Below are 17,592 nucleotides of genomic sequence, written 5' to 3'. Positions count from 1 at the left end.
TGTTTCTGAAAACCGTGTTTCGCCTTATTATTGACGGAGAACATTTGTCAGCTTGTTTTGAGATACACCAAGAGCTTCAGAAGCTCGTTTCAAATATTTATTAATGACATTAATTCTTATTGAAAGAAATCATACACCTCAAATATTAACTGTTTCACATCAGCTGAGTAGCGCATCTTTTCATCTTTTCAGTCAACAACCACGTATATTTTGTAGCTGTTGTAGCTGTTGTGTTCCCCTCCGTACACAGACAACATAATAGTGTGTAGTTTAGTGGATATATTAGTGGTTAGAAACTAACATCTCTTATGTACATAATTGGTAGTGGAAATGTTAAGAAGAAACCATCCTTCAAGTACGGCAATAGCCAATTAAACAGGTAGACTTTGTTTATCTTGGTATCAAATTTCACAAAAATAGAATATAGACACAGCGCGCAGACATCAGAGAGGGACAATCTCTCCTGGACAGTCGGGGAATACAACAGTCTGGGGCGCCCAGCCAATGTGTGTTTCTAAACATGGGGGAAAGACGAATAGCAAACTAACTACTATATCCATACGGACGATGTAAGTATGAAAATATACCGCCGAACATAAGCTATCTAACGGTATCATTAAAGGTTTACAACAAGTTATGTACAACTGAGACACAAATGATCATAAATATATGAGAAATATCCGAGTGTACATATAAATTCCCCTTTCGTTTGAAAATCACAAAACATTTTCATCACATGAATAAGGTAGTAAACATAAGAGTAAAGATACATCAAGTCAATACATGGTATGAATATCCCATTAAATCACAAGAGAAGGAAATAGTCGGGTCACTATTTCTCTAACAGAATGTAATGTCACTGTACAGCGACCACCGGACTTTGCCGAGCGGTGTCGGAAATAAAGCGAAGGAGCGGTACAGTCACTGGACAGTATCACGACATACTGTAGTAGGTGAGTGAGTTAACATTTAACGTCGCATCGGCATTACTTCTGCCACATAGCGACGAGGCTGTAGAATGACGAACTATACTCCGTCGTGGTGTTACATCTACTATCATACACTATATTTAGAGCAAGTCTCGTTCGTGTGGCTTTTTGCTTTGAAACGGGGTATGAAGGATTTATTCTGTCTCTCAGAAATGCACTAGCAGCCTGTAGTACTCGTGGTGGTGTATGAAATATGTATTCCCCTGCTAGGAAATGTCTTACCCTCCAAGGCGGGTATAATTGAATAATGGATTTAACTAACGCAATCTTTCCACTGTTGTGAAGATAAAAAGCTGCAATACACGAGTGTACAAAATTCCACATTATAGTGTGATATCATTTAGGTTATCGTGGATAAACTGCGTTAAGTAAGTGAGAGAGTATGGTTTTACGCCGCAATATTCCAGCAATATCACGACGGGGGACGTCAGAAATGGGCTTCACACATTCTGCTCATGTGAAGAAACGAAGCCCGGTCCTCGGCTTGACGAGCGAACGCTTAAGCTCTAACTAAATAACCCAACGCCCATAAACTTGATAATTGGATTACAGGATTAATATCGATATTGTCAGCATATGTTGTTCTGTGTTCTGACTTTTAATGCAGAAAATTGTGTAAACTTGATTTCTTGTCGATGTCTTCAACCAAAGATTACAGTTCTTCCTATTCTTCTTCTACTTTTTCTTTTCACCATTATCTTCCTTCCCACACCATACATGAAAGGAACAAGGCATGACAAGTTAAAATTGTCTATTACATGAGTGCGACTATTGATACATGTGCACAATGAAATACAAAGCCAAACGCTCGTCAGACGCGACACAAACCAGAAGTTATCACAAAGTATGGTAATTGTGCAGTGAAGCCAATCAGATGATGGACGACACATCAGCATGCGGTATGGACGGCGGAAGCTATCAAATGCCCAGGCGTATCTAGTTGTTGTTCAGAGCGTCATCCATTTTGCATCAACGCTTTCTGGTGTAAATTGGATCACCATCGTTTCATGCGAAATGTGTCATTACTTTAGTCATTACATAGCTACAGTAACAGACAGATAATTCCAGGTTTATCCATGACAAATACATCTTCAAAATTCTTCATTATGTAATAGAATTGCACATTCACATTTGTAAACCATTAGTGAACAGAATATAAATTAGTTCTTTTAGGGTACGATGTTAGAGTTTCTATGGAGTGGAAATAACATGCCACGCCCTGATAAATAACCTTGCCTTAGCATCCAAAGCTTAACAGATTAAGGGGTTAACAGGGACGTCGAGCAAAGTTTTAATTAACACTGGAAATATAAAGCACCTTAATCAATATCAACAAGTGCCACTAGTTTGCTCATATTGATGAAAATTTATTTTAGAAGCAATCTACATACGATTTTTGTTTGAATGTCAAAATAAGACATATTACTAAAAAATGTAACGTGAAAATAGCGCCCACACATTTGAGGTTCATTTACATCGATTCTTTAATGCGTTTAAAGTATCTTCCGATGGTAAGTACACAGCCTAAAGAGGTAATGATGAGACTGATTTAACTTGCCATTAGTGCAGCTGGTGATGACCTGATTGTGAGTTTGACGTCATTTTTATACAGGCAAACATATATGCTTAACATCTATTTCTGTGTGTAATGTGTCTCGATCAGTGGTTCGAACCTGCCGTCGTTATACGCACAAAATAGTTGAGTTGTGAAAGATAAAACTGCGCAAAACACACTTTGCACAAAAGCCGGCTACGGTCAGACATGTAATTAGTCTCAAAAAACACACCGCAAAGCCAGATTTGTGTGAGGTAGGAAAATACATTGATATGAGGAACCGTACAAGGTATTGAGCCAAAATGTTGTGGAAATAAAACTTTGGATTGTAGTGATCTCAGTTATCGGTACATAGGAAAAGTCCAAGGTGAAGGTCAGCTACTATCAATAATGCGTATGTCCCCCGTTGGAATCGATAGCGGCCTGACATCCCCTGCCCATGGAAGAGACGAGTATGCGAATCACATCTTGGAGAATGGTTGCCCACTCGGCCTGCAACGTAACAGCTAACTGCTGCAACGTCTGGGGTTGTGGTTGACGTCGGCATAAACGTATATCCAATTCATCCCACATTTTCTCTATCGGGTTCAAATCCGGGGATCTTGAGGGCCAGGGGAGAACATCAACGTTGTTGTTGTGAAGACAGGCTCTTGTGAACCGTGCTGTATGCAGTCGAGCGTTGTCCTGCTGGAATAACCGTTGCCGTTGGCTGCAATTGGGAGGATGTGTGGTAGGAGAATTTCGTTGACGTATCGTTGAGCCGTAAGATTGCCCTGGATATGGACCAAACCTGTACTACCATGATGAAAGATAGCCCACATCATAACGCTACCCCCATCAAACCTGTCAACTTCTTGTACGCAGTTTCCGGCGTAACGTTCTCCCCGACGTCTGTAGACCCGTGATCTTCCATTCCCTCGACGGAGGAGAAATCTTGATTTGTCGCTGAACCAGACATCTCTCCAGTTGAGGCTATACCCTGTGTTGACGACACCAACGCAGTCGTTGTTGACGATGTTGTCGACTCAATATGATGCGTCGAAAAGGACGTCTTGCTCGTAGACCTCCTGCCCTTAATCGTTTTCGTACGGTCTGGTCGGAGATTCTGCGCAGTCCGGATATTTTGGATGCGTTTGAGGTGGCTGTGGTCGTCCTTTCACATAGGTTGAGCAGTCGGATATAGCGATCTTGGTCGTCCTGACCTTGGCCGATCACGTGTTGACCCATGCTGTTGAAACCGGCCCCATAGCCCAGTGATGGTGCTGGGCGCTGCATGAAAACCTAGGCTACAGCTGATCGGGATTCCCCTGCCTGAAAGCGGCCTATGACATTGTTTCTTTGCATTTCTGTTAATCTTGGCATGTTGTTGAACTGTCACTGTTCGATTGACGTAGATGCCAGGCAGTTAAAAACCGTGCACATTAATTCCTTTCACAGTGCTGCTGCATGGCTCTTTTGTTAATGCACCGGGTGCGTTTTTTCCGAATCGTACGTGTTTCCCGACTAATGGTCGGCATGTCCTTGTTGTGATCATTTTGTTCCGGGAAATTTATCACTGACACCATAACACATTAAACCTCTTCATTTTGCACCTCGTAGTCCACTAATTTTGCTTCAATATTTTTAGGAGTATATATTGAGAAAAACATACGTTTCATTATCGTAAAAAGATGCGCATGTAGAATGTTTACATCATACTCATACAAATACAAGGGAAAAGCCTTTAAATGGCTATAGTTAGTGAGTGAGTTGGGTTTAATGCTACTTTTAACAATATTCCAGTTATATCACTGCGTGTCAGCTTAATGTGGGAGGAAAGCCCGAAGTGATGCAGATCTCAGACGTTTACCACTTCGATGAAACCCGCGAGCACGGGTATGGTGCTGACAAACCTAGAAACATAATCGGGGCGAATCGGGATTCGAACCCACAATCTTAGGTTTATGGCGTGCCCAAGGGACGAAACTCTGCACAGCGAATCACGGTGTAAGACGACTGGGCCACCCGTGCCCCCTCGAAATGGCTATAAAGACTTCCGACACCCTGTGATGTTGAAGCTAACATTTCAAACAGTTTCTGAGAACATTCTTTGTATATGCGTGATTATACCATGAATGTTATGCTGTTGCACAAGTCGCTATGGCGTAATGAAGAGCAATCATTTCATTCTTTTTTTCCAATAATAACATTATATGACTACTTTGGCTGTTCTATTAATGGTATACAACACCCCAGTCGATGTGCATGAATATACTTAATATCCCTCACTCGTGGCGTCAAACGACTTCAACTCATTCGATCTATTCACTGTAGAAGATTTATCATTTATATTCTATATCTTTAAAAGAAGTGATGTGGTAAATACACGATATGAGGACACTAAATATGAAACAAGATTGGCTAAACATCATAACTCATGACTCACTGCCTGCAGGTCGAGAGAAATAATAATCACATGTCAATTCCCAAGATTATTTATGGCCTTCGATCTACAGTGGAAGTATTTACCATCAGACCTTTAAACTCTGGCGTCAGACGAACAAAGTGTCTGAGTCTTATTAACCTTAAGTATCACACAACCTACTAGGAATATATTTACTATTGTTTATTAGCTTTGCAGTCCGAACACACCGACCATTTCGATGACTTTAACTACAGCTCGAAGAGAACGAGTCGCCATGATGGCTCCCTGTCCATGCTGCGTGTCAAAATCAAATATGGCTGCTCGTAGAACATTTTATGTCTTGGTAAATGTTCAATATCCCCCAAAGCACCGCAAACACTGTCGTTTACTTCATTAATGTTATCATGTAATAAGAGCTTATTACATTTACGTTCGTAAATATATTAATTCAGTATGTGGCAATAACTTGAATAATAGATGGATCCTATTTTAAGTGTGTGTATCATTACCATCAGCTGAGGGTAAAATACGGTTCAATATGTCAGAGGTAATATTGACTATCACACATCGTCACTCACCGAAACGGGATATCTAAAGTCGAACAAAAATAGACAGGATTATTAAAATAGGTTATTATGCGGAATGTCACACGCGACTCCTTAAAGTCATTGCCAGAACTTGTCATTTGCATATGGTATTGAAAAATTGGACATATAGAAGACGGAGCTACAATGTGTTGGGAGATGTTTATGCCAAGTGCAGGGAAGGTGTGTGTAATATGAGTATTAGATACACATTAGCTGATGAAGATGATGAAAATAATCGAGGTATGTGACTACAAGTCTATTGTAAAAGTATTAAAGAAATACAATGTCATGCAAACTGGCTTGTGTGCCTATATATTTTTACAGACCGCATCAGTTGAAGGCTATTATTGAAAAAACTAAATTTTCACCTGTTTCGTGTATTGCAGTGTTTGTATGATATTAAATTGGTCTCTTAGGAACAAATTGACCTTCAGCTGCAGTGTTTGAATGATTTTAAGATGGTCTTTCAGCAAAAGAGTAACCCTTACCTGCAGTGTTTCTATGAAAATAGCTTGGTTTTCTCAGCAACAAATGGACCTCAAGCTTCAATGTTTTGTATGATAATGCTCGGATGTGTTATTTTTTAACAGCATAAAAGTTCGCCCAGGCAGAAATATAGGAGGGCATTGCGTTGAAACGGACCAAGAACTTAAGATGATTGGCATTGAGAGAGCAACATAGCGGTCGGTGATCAATACAGCAATGAATAAAGTGTGCTTTTTAACACATATTGCTCAACTGCAAAATTAAATTGCACATGAATCAGATTACGATTATTTGTTTGATTACACATGTCAAATTTCCATAATGAATAAATATAAACTGAAACTATTTCTGTCAGCCTGAACTAATGGCCTCCTCAGTGCCCGTTCCCAAGGTTTTTTTCAATTGCACATTGATATTTCTATCGGGAAATGTTTCTGAGAGCTTCTTGTTGAAACTACTCCCTATGGCTGTGCACAGTAATACGGCTTTGTTTTAATAACCATTGCCATCTCGGAGGCATGTCTATTGATGCTTTTCAAATTGACGTACTTCAATATAATTTGGAAAATAATATTGCAATCAAATCTCTTTGATCTTTGGACAAGGAAGTCAGAGCGTTATGCCAATTCTGTAAACATTCTTTGATATGAGGCTACTTTAAAGCTGTTTCTTAAGACTCGCATAGGAGGATTCTCAGATGTGAAGAAATGGAACAGCGGGTGTTATCGTGATGATGTTGGCTAATGTGTCCAATAGAAAGTAGAGTGCATATAAAGTATGGAGATCAAGTGTGTCTGATAGCCAAGGAATAAAATAAGACGGCGGCCTTAAACGCCTTCGTGTGTTCCATCAACAAAGATATTATAACTAACAACACACTTTCATGATAAACCTCTAATGGGATTGAGAGCAATGTAAGCATGGTTGCCGTAAACGGCATTATTTGGTGATCTGGGCACAGTTGTTTAAAGACTGTTTTTAAAGCCAGGTTAAGTCCCAGCCTTTTATCGTTAAATACGTCATTGCTAACTGATACATAAACGTAATATATATATTGAAGGGGAAGATGCAACCATAAGGACGAACATCGTTTAAGTCTAATGTATTGAAATACGTCCGTAAATATAAAAACTTTCTATAAAGATTCACCGTATGCAGGTAAATAAGATAATGTAGTATTATTAAGTACATAAGATGGTTCACTGTTCCATACAGTAACATACAGTAATGTAAAAGATACTTGAACAGTCCAATTAACATAACACTAAGTTTTTGACGAAAGATCCTAATCAATGTCACTTACGTATGTTTCCTTATATCTGATACTTTATATAATAAACATGAACTTCAATGACCGGTTTAGTACAAGTGCACAAGTCTTTATTTGATTGTGTTTCTTTATGTACAATGCTATAAACAAATCATCACGGCAATATCTCTCAACACATGGAAAACGAGTAAATAAACATGGCACTTTGTACTGTTTCATAAGGACCGGAAAAAACAGTTACCTAAATATACATGAATAATTATTATAATGTGTATACAATGACATTTATTCAACATAGTGTAGGTTAAATATACACACTGTATCAACTGAGAAGGCGTCTTGCAACGATGTTGTCATACTGGCATTCAATCAACGAACCGGTTTAGCATTCTAACTGTAAGCTCACTTTACTAATACGTGGACTGACTAAGTATAATAAGTATCTAAGAAATTCAATATTGCAGCTAAGGTCATAGGCACGGTCATTAAATTTCGATCTCCTTCTTACTTATGTGGCGAAACAAACTTTTTATCGCACTCATTTATGAATAATGTAAACACTAATACAATAATCCCCTTGGATTTTTTTTTGCTGTTAAGAACACCAGTGGCACTAAACCTACTTTTCCATGATAGACATGGCGTCTTTAACGGAAAATGTTTGAGCAAGCATGTTCAGTTGGATATTATATATTGGGGCATTGTGAAGCTTCAGTACAGTAACACCAGCCGCACGAGTTGTCCTTAGAGACAAAGACACTTTTGAATATAAATTGAAAAGTTACACATATGAGACGAGAAAGTCAGCTAGTTAAAGAGGACTCGTTAGTTGTGAACACAGCAACACCACACAGAGTCAATCTCCCCTGAGGCTGGCAAATGTGTGTAATTGGCGTAACCGTGTAGGCAGCATACACACAAGAAGCCGGTCCGTACCACTATACTTACATAGAGAACGAGTGAGAAAAGGAAGGTTAATATACCGACCCATCTCACCATATTTATGTTCTCGGATTGGGAGTAACCCCTCGACTGAACACAGGTGACATTTAGATTGATGTACTGTCCGCCAATATTCGCAGTCTGCTGAGACTGTAATCACTTGAGAATCATGAATGTCAGTGAGACTGATACACCGACATCAAGTTGTGTGAAGCTGTGTTGGGTTTATATTGCTGTTTGCAGGCTTCCCAAAGTTTTGGCTGTGTGTTATAGTACGTGCAGTGTTTGAGGTAATGGTAGGGAATCGTTGAACAAACCGCGTTGTAATACCTTCTGTAATACCCTGACACTTTGTTCAAGGCAGCTACATCTGTAGGTAATGCCGCAAGTAACGGTGGCGAATGAGAAATGATCGTCATGATCAGGTTGCTATTACTATTGTGTACAGAATAATGGTTAAAATTGGCCACGTGGTATATGCCGCTGTAAGTGTTAAACATCTTCGCTGCCAGTATGGTCGTGGGTTTGAATCTCTATGTGGAAACACAAAACCCGTGGTCATAGTTATCATGCCAACAAGACCTCTGACATAACTATTGTTCAAAGCGGCTTTCGTGACCTCCTTCCTCAATGATGTTTCCATATTTTAAATCGGAACACGCTCGCTGTATAACTATGATTAAAATTATTAAAATGTATGAAGCCCATGGCTGGGGAATCCCCAACCCCCAACTTTAAACGTACAAAAAACAGTTAATATGAAAAGTTGTAAATATATATATGCCACTACTGGTATCAGGCGACAGTAAATATTATATTGCCATGCTCGTAAATAACGCTTAACAAGATTCATGAAACTTTATGGAGGTGACGATCACATTTTCCTATGAGTTAATACGTTCTTTATCTGTATATTGCATAGTTCCTTTCATCTTTTAAAGCATTCTTCTAAGTGGTATCGGGATGTACTTCACGGCTGTCCATGTAATGGGTTTTGCCAGGTTAGTCTTAAATCAAGCAATAGTTTTATTGAATTCAGTCTAACTACATAATACTCCCGTCGTTGCCCAACATTGCAGACCAAAATTTCTTTTATGGAACAGCACTTCCCTGACGCGTGGATGAATAGCACGTCTCTTGGGCGTGGGGGATTCATTGAAGGATGCAAAACGGTTTATGCTGGGAATGAATTTCAATATCTGAACCAATGCAGCTTGCTGGAGAGCCTTGTTTGATTGTTATGATATGTGTCCGAGTTACTGAATAAAACAACAAAAGTAATGGTATCAGGATCAGTTGCCGGAGTTTGTTGAAAAATAAAACACAAACATATGCGCTGTCACTGGGCTTGTAATTGAGTGCTTGTTGATGTTTGAAATTTCAATGACAATGAGTCGAGAGTAACAAAGTTTCATGTTTTCGTGCAGTTTGTAAATTTATTTTATCCAATGTTGTCTTTCTAAAGTTCAGCGAATCGTTCACCAAGATTGCTTCTAGCGTTGCTCCTGATCATTGTAACTTGACGTCACCGTATATGCTCTTTTTTTAAATAATGTTGTAAACTTTGATAAAGCGTTGTTGTTTCCAATCACCTTTAATATGCCCCTCAATAAACGTTGAAAACTCTACACAAGGCACCTTCTTGGTCTATAAAGTTCGATCATTGAAATGTATCACAAGTATATAAATGTATCACAACAATATTTTAGGGAACCCCTGTCGTTTCAGCTCTCAGAAAAAAATGACCCGTTTTGTTGCACGAGACACAGTCACTGAACGCGGATAGCAAACTAGCTCATATCATATTACTTTGCATATTGTACATGTATAACATGCCACAGTGACAAACCATGGCAACTGGCATGTGCCAATAAACGTCACAATCACATGGTTCATTCATCGGGTACAAAGAAGGAAATGCCTCCAAAAGTGTACATGACAGAAAATAAAACATCGTGCGCAAATGGTGTGATTGAAGCTGGCGAACACAAAATGCAGTTGCCAGACACATTAGTAAATCGAAAAGTGTGATACCCCAATAGATGGAACGACATCGGCAAACGGGTGGGATAAAGGTTAAGGTGAGTAGAGGTAAGGTAGGCCAAGAAAGACGCCTCCCAGGCAAGATCGGTATGTACACACCATTGCGTTGAGGAACTGATTCATTTCTGCACCTGAACTGAGGGACAACTTCAGAGCTGCCACAGGAATCCGACTTTCGACATCCATGACACGAATCAGGGTCTGAAATCAAAACGTCCTTCCGGAGGAATGCGTCTAACCGTGGTACACAGGCGCCTCAGACGATAATTGGCACAAAGGTTTAGAGGTGATGTTTTCTGATGAATCGAGATTCTGTTTACGGTAGACAACGTGTGTTAGGAGAGAGAGGTGAGAGAGGTACTATCCGACAGCAGTCCAAAAGTATGATAGGTACGGTGGTGGCAGCATCATGGCCTCGGCTAGCATCAAATAATAACGATAACAGGACGTATCTTGTGATAGAAACATGTCCGGTCAACGTAATGTGGACCAAATGTTACATCTAGCGGTCATCCCATTTACACAGCGCGTGGAACTCGAGTTCCAGGACGACAACGCACATGTCCACAGATGTTGAGGTCGAATGTCTGAGGCTTCAAAGTGTACAATATTGCCCTAGCCAGACAAATCTCCAGACACGTCACCGATTGAGCACCTGTTCCCAACTGACCTCAGTGACCACAATTTGCAACAGCGTGGGAAGGCCTGACAAGTTGAATGGCGAAGGATACCAAGGGAGACAACCCTGCTGAATTATTAATGGCTGCCTCGATAAAGCTTTATTATTTCTGACGAAGATCTACATTCGCTCACTCGCAACTGTACAACTCATGCAGACATCTGGTCGCTATCATTAGAACAATTATCTGGTGGTTAACTAGGTCATGTCAGGGTTGTGATCATGTGACTCCAGAGGTTATATCAATTCTGATCTATGATTCAGATCGATAATAGACACTTGTCTACCCATTTTACACATATGTAGCGATCTAAAATAAATTGAAGTTAAACACAAGAAAAAAAACATAATATATAATATACATTGTCTATAAGCAATATACTCGCAGCCTGCTGTTGTCAACACGAGACAATAGCGAATAGTGTTACCTCTGTATTTCACCTTACAAATTCTACACACAAATAAATACATAACAAATCCAGTATGCAAATGTGCAGCGGCCAATTTGATTAGATTACTACACTATGTACGTTAAGCTAGTGCTATAATACTAGACAACCCGCATTTTGTTTGTTCGCAAGGCGGTTTTATGTTTGTTGAAAACTACTCACAACATGACACGTATGTGCCTACATGTCCCAGTGACTACAAATATTGGATCGCGACTCCAAACTGTGAACAAATATATTAGGTTTAATTACCGCGTGTACAGCACTCCTGCAATGAATACGGCAGTCAAATACCGAATGAGCAGTCGCATTTATACTTATGTGAAACATTTGTTAACATCTTCTAACTATCAAACATAGATTTCCCCGTTGGATATTGTGCTTTCTAATCTTTGTATGGTAATATAAAGAATCTTGTCATGCTGCAAACAAACCCACAAACCAGAATTGTTGATACTGTGTATCTCGACGTACACTGTGAAGATCCACATATAGTGAATACTCACAAAATAACATTTGATCAGGCTTCAATTCAATCAAGTCTGTTCCCGTTGATGTAATCAATGTACGAAGTGATATTGTAACATCTAATAGCTTCCGGCAAATCACAACACAGGCAGAACTACTTCTACGAGCTAGTTGGCGTTGCTGGTAGTTGCTGTAAGGGAAATTGATCATGTGGATAGACGAGCTCGAGAGGCCTAACGTTCTTGCATTTTTGCTCAGATGAGAAGGCTATATATTGTTTTAATAGTTTATTTGTCAAGACATGAAGATGTACAAATAACCTTTCAGATATTTTCGACATTAGTGCCCAATTTCCCTTACCTGTTAACTCAATTCACTTACAATACAAAATACAAATGGTAAATATTGTTACCGAACACGATCGACTATAACATGAATCGTGACACCCCAGTGCAATACTTGCAGTGACTTATGAAGCTTCATGTTCTTGTGGGTCGCCTTATGAGGATACCACACATTATCTTTTTATATGTCCCTTATTAAGCTAACGTAAGGAACACTAAGTTTTATTTTGTTAAGGGGGTATACCTTACACTCTGTTTTGTATGAAAATTCTAAGCCTGTAAATGAAACTCTACGAATTGTTCAACCAGTTCATACATTTATTGTTGAATCTGGCCGATTTAGTTTAAATGTTTAAATATTTGTCGGACGATGGTGGGTGACATTACATTAGACTTCTGATATATATTGTCTTCTTTGAAAAGCGTAAATGTTGATAAGAGACCTTATTTTTGTTCTACATATCCAAATCACTGTCATTATGTTTTCAGGAGAGGCATTAATATAAGCCAGCAGATAGTTTGCTAATCCAGTTTCAAATATATTTTTGGAATAAATATTTTAAAACAAATATGTTCAAATCTTCCCCCCTACCCGACTACAGGTTTGACTACACTAAGATACACATTGGACAAATGTACTGAGTTGAGTTGAATCAGACAAAGAATCCGCACAATCATGCGGAAGCCTAAAAGGGCTATCAGGAAGAAAACTGCAACCTCTTGGAAATGTAGGGGCGAATTTCAAGGAATTGTGTCCATTGTTGAATCCAGCCAGAGGATGAAATGAACACACTCTTCTAAAGAAGAGAAGCGTAATCAGAGCGACGGACGTGAAGTAATTAAAGTAATAAGAAAAGCCAATTAACTAATGACAGTGGTTAAAAAATCTTACAACGCAGAAACAGATATGCCTTTTATTGTGGACGTCATCTTCAAGCATTAGTTGATAGCAAACAGCCTTTGGAATATGAACTTAACCACCCGCCGTTCGTTTAAGAAAGAAATACCGTTAAGGTATTTGGATGGATTAGCGGAATCTACTTTCAGAGAATATCTGAATATTTCTATTAAAAAAGTGATACTCCATGGCGTGTTTTATCAAATTTATCATTGTCATCATATGACCATTGTTTAAAAACTACATATAGAATTATGATGCATATTCTTAATATGCCAATTTTGTAAAGTTAATGTAATATTCGCGAAATTCCTACTTCTTCGACTAATCGCTTGATATCTCTTGCTTTTGGTAGTCCAGTTCGGTGGAATGATTAAAATAATGAAAGTTTTGTTCTGACTTCTGTATATAAGAAGTTGGTCAGTCAAAAAGCGCAATAACCTTTTCTTGTTCTTCTTGTACAGAAAGCATAGTGTAACCAAACTATGATATTGTGGTGTAGTGAGGTCATCCCGTTTATGATATCCACTGATCTGCGCAATCTCTAAAGTTGTGTAGTCATCGAAGCGTGAAAAGAACACAGTTTTCAGAGGCTTTCGATATCCCGAAAGAATTGTTTTTTCTAACCTTTGATGCAACACCGTGAATGACATAACAAATGTGATTGGCAAATAACGAGAAAAGGTTACTTACTAAAACCTGAAATCATGACAATTGAATGATTTGAATTATTGAATGTGCATTCATCCCCGAAACCCATTTCTAAAGTTCAAAGTAGTTCCACTGATTCCCCATGGGTAAATGCAATGGGAGCCCACAATCACCCAGTAAAAAAAGTTGTAGCTCTAGAAAACCACATAACGCAACCATGCACAACTATTCAATTCAAACAATTGACAATGAATTCCCACGCCAGGTCCAAGCTTTTCTGAACTTCCCTCTGTGCCCCAGCAGCTGTTTATACTCCCAATAGTTTCATGCAGAATCTTATCGATATACATGAAATCGGCATTTTAGTAAGTTGTGTTTCACAGACAAAATCTGAATGGATAGACCAAGAAATATGGCTTACAAGTATATATGATAACGTGACACTAAATTAAGAAATTGAAACCATGTATTGAAAGCACAGGGATAGCATATGGCTCAATAACTCAGTTAGTTAATGTGGACCCCAATGACTGTTGTAGTTTCTTCTCGTTTTACTTCATTTCCATGGCTAGATTATTGTTGATTTACAGATTCTTCAATTTTCGTTACTGTCTAGATCTGTCACATCACTATCAAGGCTTTATATCAAATAGAGGTGAAGTGCCTATGACAAAGTCGCCAAATCCGTTTACCGATAACCTTATTACCTTATCAATGTGCAAATACATTCAAATGAACTTGAATATGCACATACGCCTCAGTGGCGAACCCCCGTACTCATTTTCATCTGATCCTGATTTGATTTTTCCCCTTTTTGTATAATTGACTTTGCAAATAAAAACGACAGCACCCTATCCATATTCATAAGAAATCTCTGCTGAACACAGAGCCCATTGTACGATTCCGACTATATCATAAGCATATGTTTATGAATCACAATTGGTTGGTAATGACACCAGGCGTTCGCTAAAAGGTGTGAGTATCCTGCCAAACCGGTGCCGCCCATCACAAACACATGCAAAGACAAATAAAGTTTTCACCCTAACAAACACAGAAACATAAGGTCAAGTTAATTTTGCAAAAGAGGAAAATTGCATCGGGCATAATTAAGGTCACCTGTTCGTCAAAGTTGGATATTTTCTTTACATGTTGCAAAGCCATCCACAATCTATCTGAGTGAAACATTCCCTGTATTAGTTTCTTAGTTTAAGGTCCTGCCTCTTTAATTCATGAATGATTAAATTGTCGTTGTGTCCATTGAAATTCCTGCTTTCTGATTAGCTGAATTGGCTACGTGTTATTCCATTCATTTCCATACGAATGTAAAAAAGCCAGGCCCACCGAGGCATCGGGAATCCCAATGTCATAGTCAAGGAAATTTCCTTTCTGTTCACGTGTATCGTCATGCAAATTCATGGATATCCATTGTCCAAACAACTCTTTGAGACCGAAGGCCGAGAAGGCATGAAACAGTAAACTTGAAGGCTCGCTCGCCTGTTTCTTTTCCGCTTGCCTCGGTTCCAAAACTTTCATGTCTTCGGGTTTATATCAAACTACGCGGATTCATACAGTTTGCACTTTGGTTTTTCTATTCATACCTCAATGAACCGAAAGCGATACACAGTCAATCATTAATTAGTGCTACGGCTCTGGCAATTTAATGACTTTTGGAGTTGTTTATTGTGATTCAAGAATGTAAGTTTATTTATTTCTAAAGACAGTGTTTCTTTCTTTGCCTATGTCATGACGTATACGATAATGGACCACATTGAGCTGCGTTTTACTGAGAAACATAACAATCATTGATTTATGTGCATTTCGTACATTCACTTGTGTACCCGAGGTACCTAAGGCTGCAGGTTCCTGAGTTGGGCATTGTGAATGTGGCACCTGCACGAGCTATGTGTCTTCTGACCTAAAGGTTGCTAGCTACGTTTGCTATACTGTTACAAAGGGGATGTACTGGTATGTTACTACCTAGATCATCGAGTCTTCAGAGCACGATGGGCCTGATATGTTACACTGTACGTCTGATCAGTCGTGGCGGAAGGGGGGCTTTTAATGGCGTCAATCGCCTTACCCTGAAAATAAGTTCTGGTGCATCCTACGTTGCTTCGAGAATGACGGTATGATTGTTTACTACACAACTCGTACAAAACTTACCGAACTCATCAACTTTCACAATATTTCAGTGGTTTACCAAACCACGACGTCGACCTGCCTAACTGCGGCGTATTTTGCTGACATGGCGGGGTGTTCCGGTGCACCATTCGTAGCCAGCTACCGTCTAGTATTGTAACGGCATGCACTGTCTGATTGTATCATCACACTGTAACATATCCTTGCTACCCCAGCCTCAGTGTGTAAAGGCACGCAGTCTCAAAGCAGAAGAAAAGATGGATGACGTGGACGTGAACTAATTGAATGAATAAATCTGGAATCACAGATGAAAAAAACTAGCGTGTTATTAACTGATCGTATTTTTCTACGTGCTATAAAAATGTAATCCCTCTAATGGATAACATTTAAAAATGAACATATTATCATTAAAATTTGTCGATAATTTAAAAAGTTAAATGATTCGTGAGACTTCTTTTTGAAACTTGTCAAAATCTTAACCCGAGGCAAGGATAATTCGCAAAATGCACTGAATGCAGACTTGGCCAATTATTTGAATATTGATTAAAAAGTGACATTGTTAAATGTTTCTTGAGGCATATCTTGAAAGATTTTCAGTTACGTTGTTTTGCCATTGCTTTATTTTGCGTTGAAATCACTAACTCAACGGATTTTACAAATAAATATAATAATGATGAGGATTTACAAAATCGTATTTCAAGATTTGTAAACACCCCATCGTTTAAGTCCGAAAGTAAAATTGGTCTATATATAGTAGGTCACATTTAGGATTGCCAACTGAATGATTTCCTGCCTTTAAACTCAGTCAACAATAAAAAAAACATTCATATGTCGTAAGTCAAGTTTCTTTATCAGAATGCAGTATCGGCGATGCTATAGTGGTGACTAAAACATGCTTCGTATTTGTTTGAGATTATAGTCAACCAAAGCACATATTTGAGGATTTTATAAGATCAGATCAATACATAGTATTATGTTTAGACCAGTTGTAGACATGGCCTTTATCCATCGCAACGAAGGGGTGAAAAGTCATTTGTGATGACTGAAATGCTCACGTGTCTCTAAAAACACAAGATTTGGTACATTTGCATTTGTCTATAATGATCGTTTCACCATTCCTGCCACTTCCACATGGGAAGCAGAGACTTGCAAAAGTCATTACATTCCTCTAAATCATCAGAAAACGTTTTGGTGTTTAAGTCGGATACCATGTACCAAGTCATTGGTTTGTGGATCGGGTGCTATGATCTCTGGAGGTGTGGTTTTCATTGAATTCATATAAAGTGTAAAATACTTTGGAAAAAAACCGTATGAATGTCAAATTGAGTCGTTCATACACTTATGGACGTCTGTTTCCTGGCCATGTGACCGACCTCTCGTCCAATGGAAAAGTCATACATCGTGTAAACTTCACATAAATGTAAATATATACATGAGTACACACCGGTTCAGCGTGAAACAGTTATTATAAAGCTAGGGACACGCAACATGTCAACATCATCAATTATCATCCAAAACTGGCTTCCGTAAGATTTCGTTTTGGTGAAATTGCATCACAATGCTTTGTAAATGATTGTGATGTCATGGGTTACCATGACGCCAAAATCAAATGACGTAAATAATCCCTCTACCACTGAAGCAGGTTAGCTGTACTTTTTATACTCAAAACACTTGTGATTGCTGTTTGC

Source organism: Haliotis cracherodii, unplaced genomic scaffold (genome assembly GCF_022045235.1).
Source record: "Haliotis cracherodii isolate W230 unplaced genomic scaffold, xgHalCrac1.p SCAF_21, whole genome shotgun sequence".
Classification (NCBI taxonomy): Eukaryota; Metazoa; Mollusca; class Gastropoda; order Lepetellida; family Haliotidae; genus Haliotis; species Haliotis cracherodii.
Note: the sequence above shows the minus strand (reverse complement) of the source record.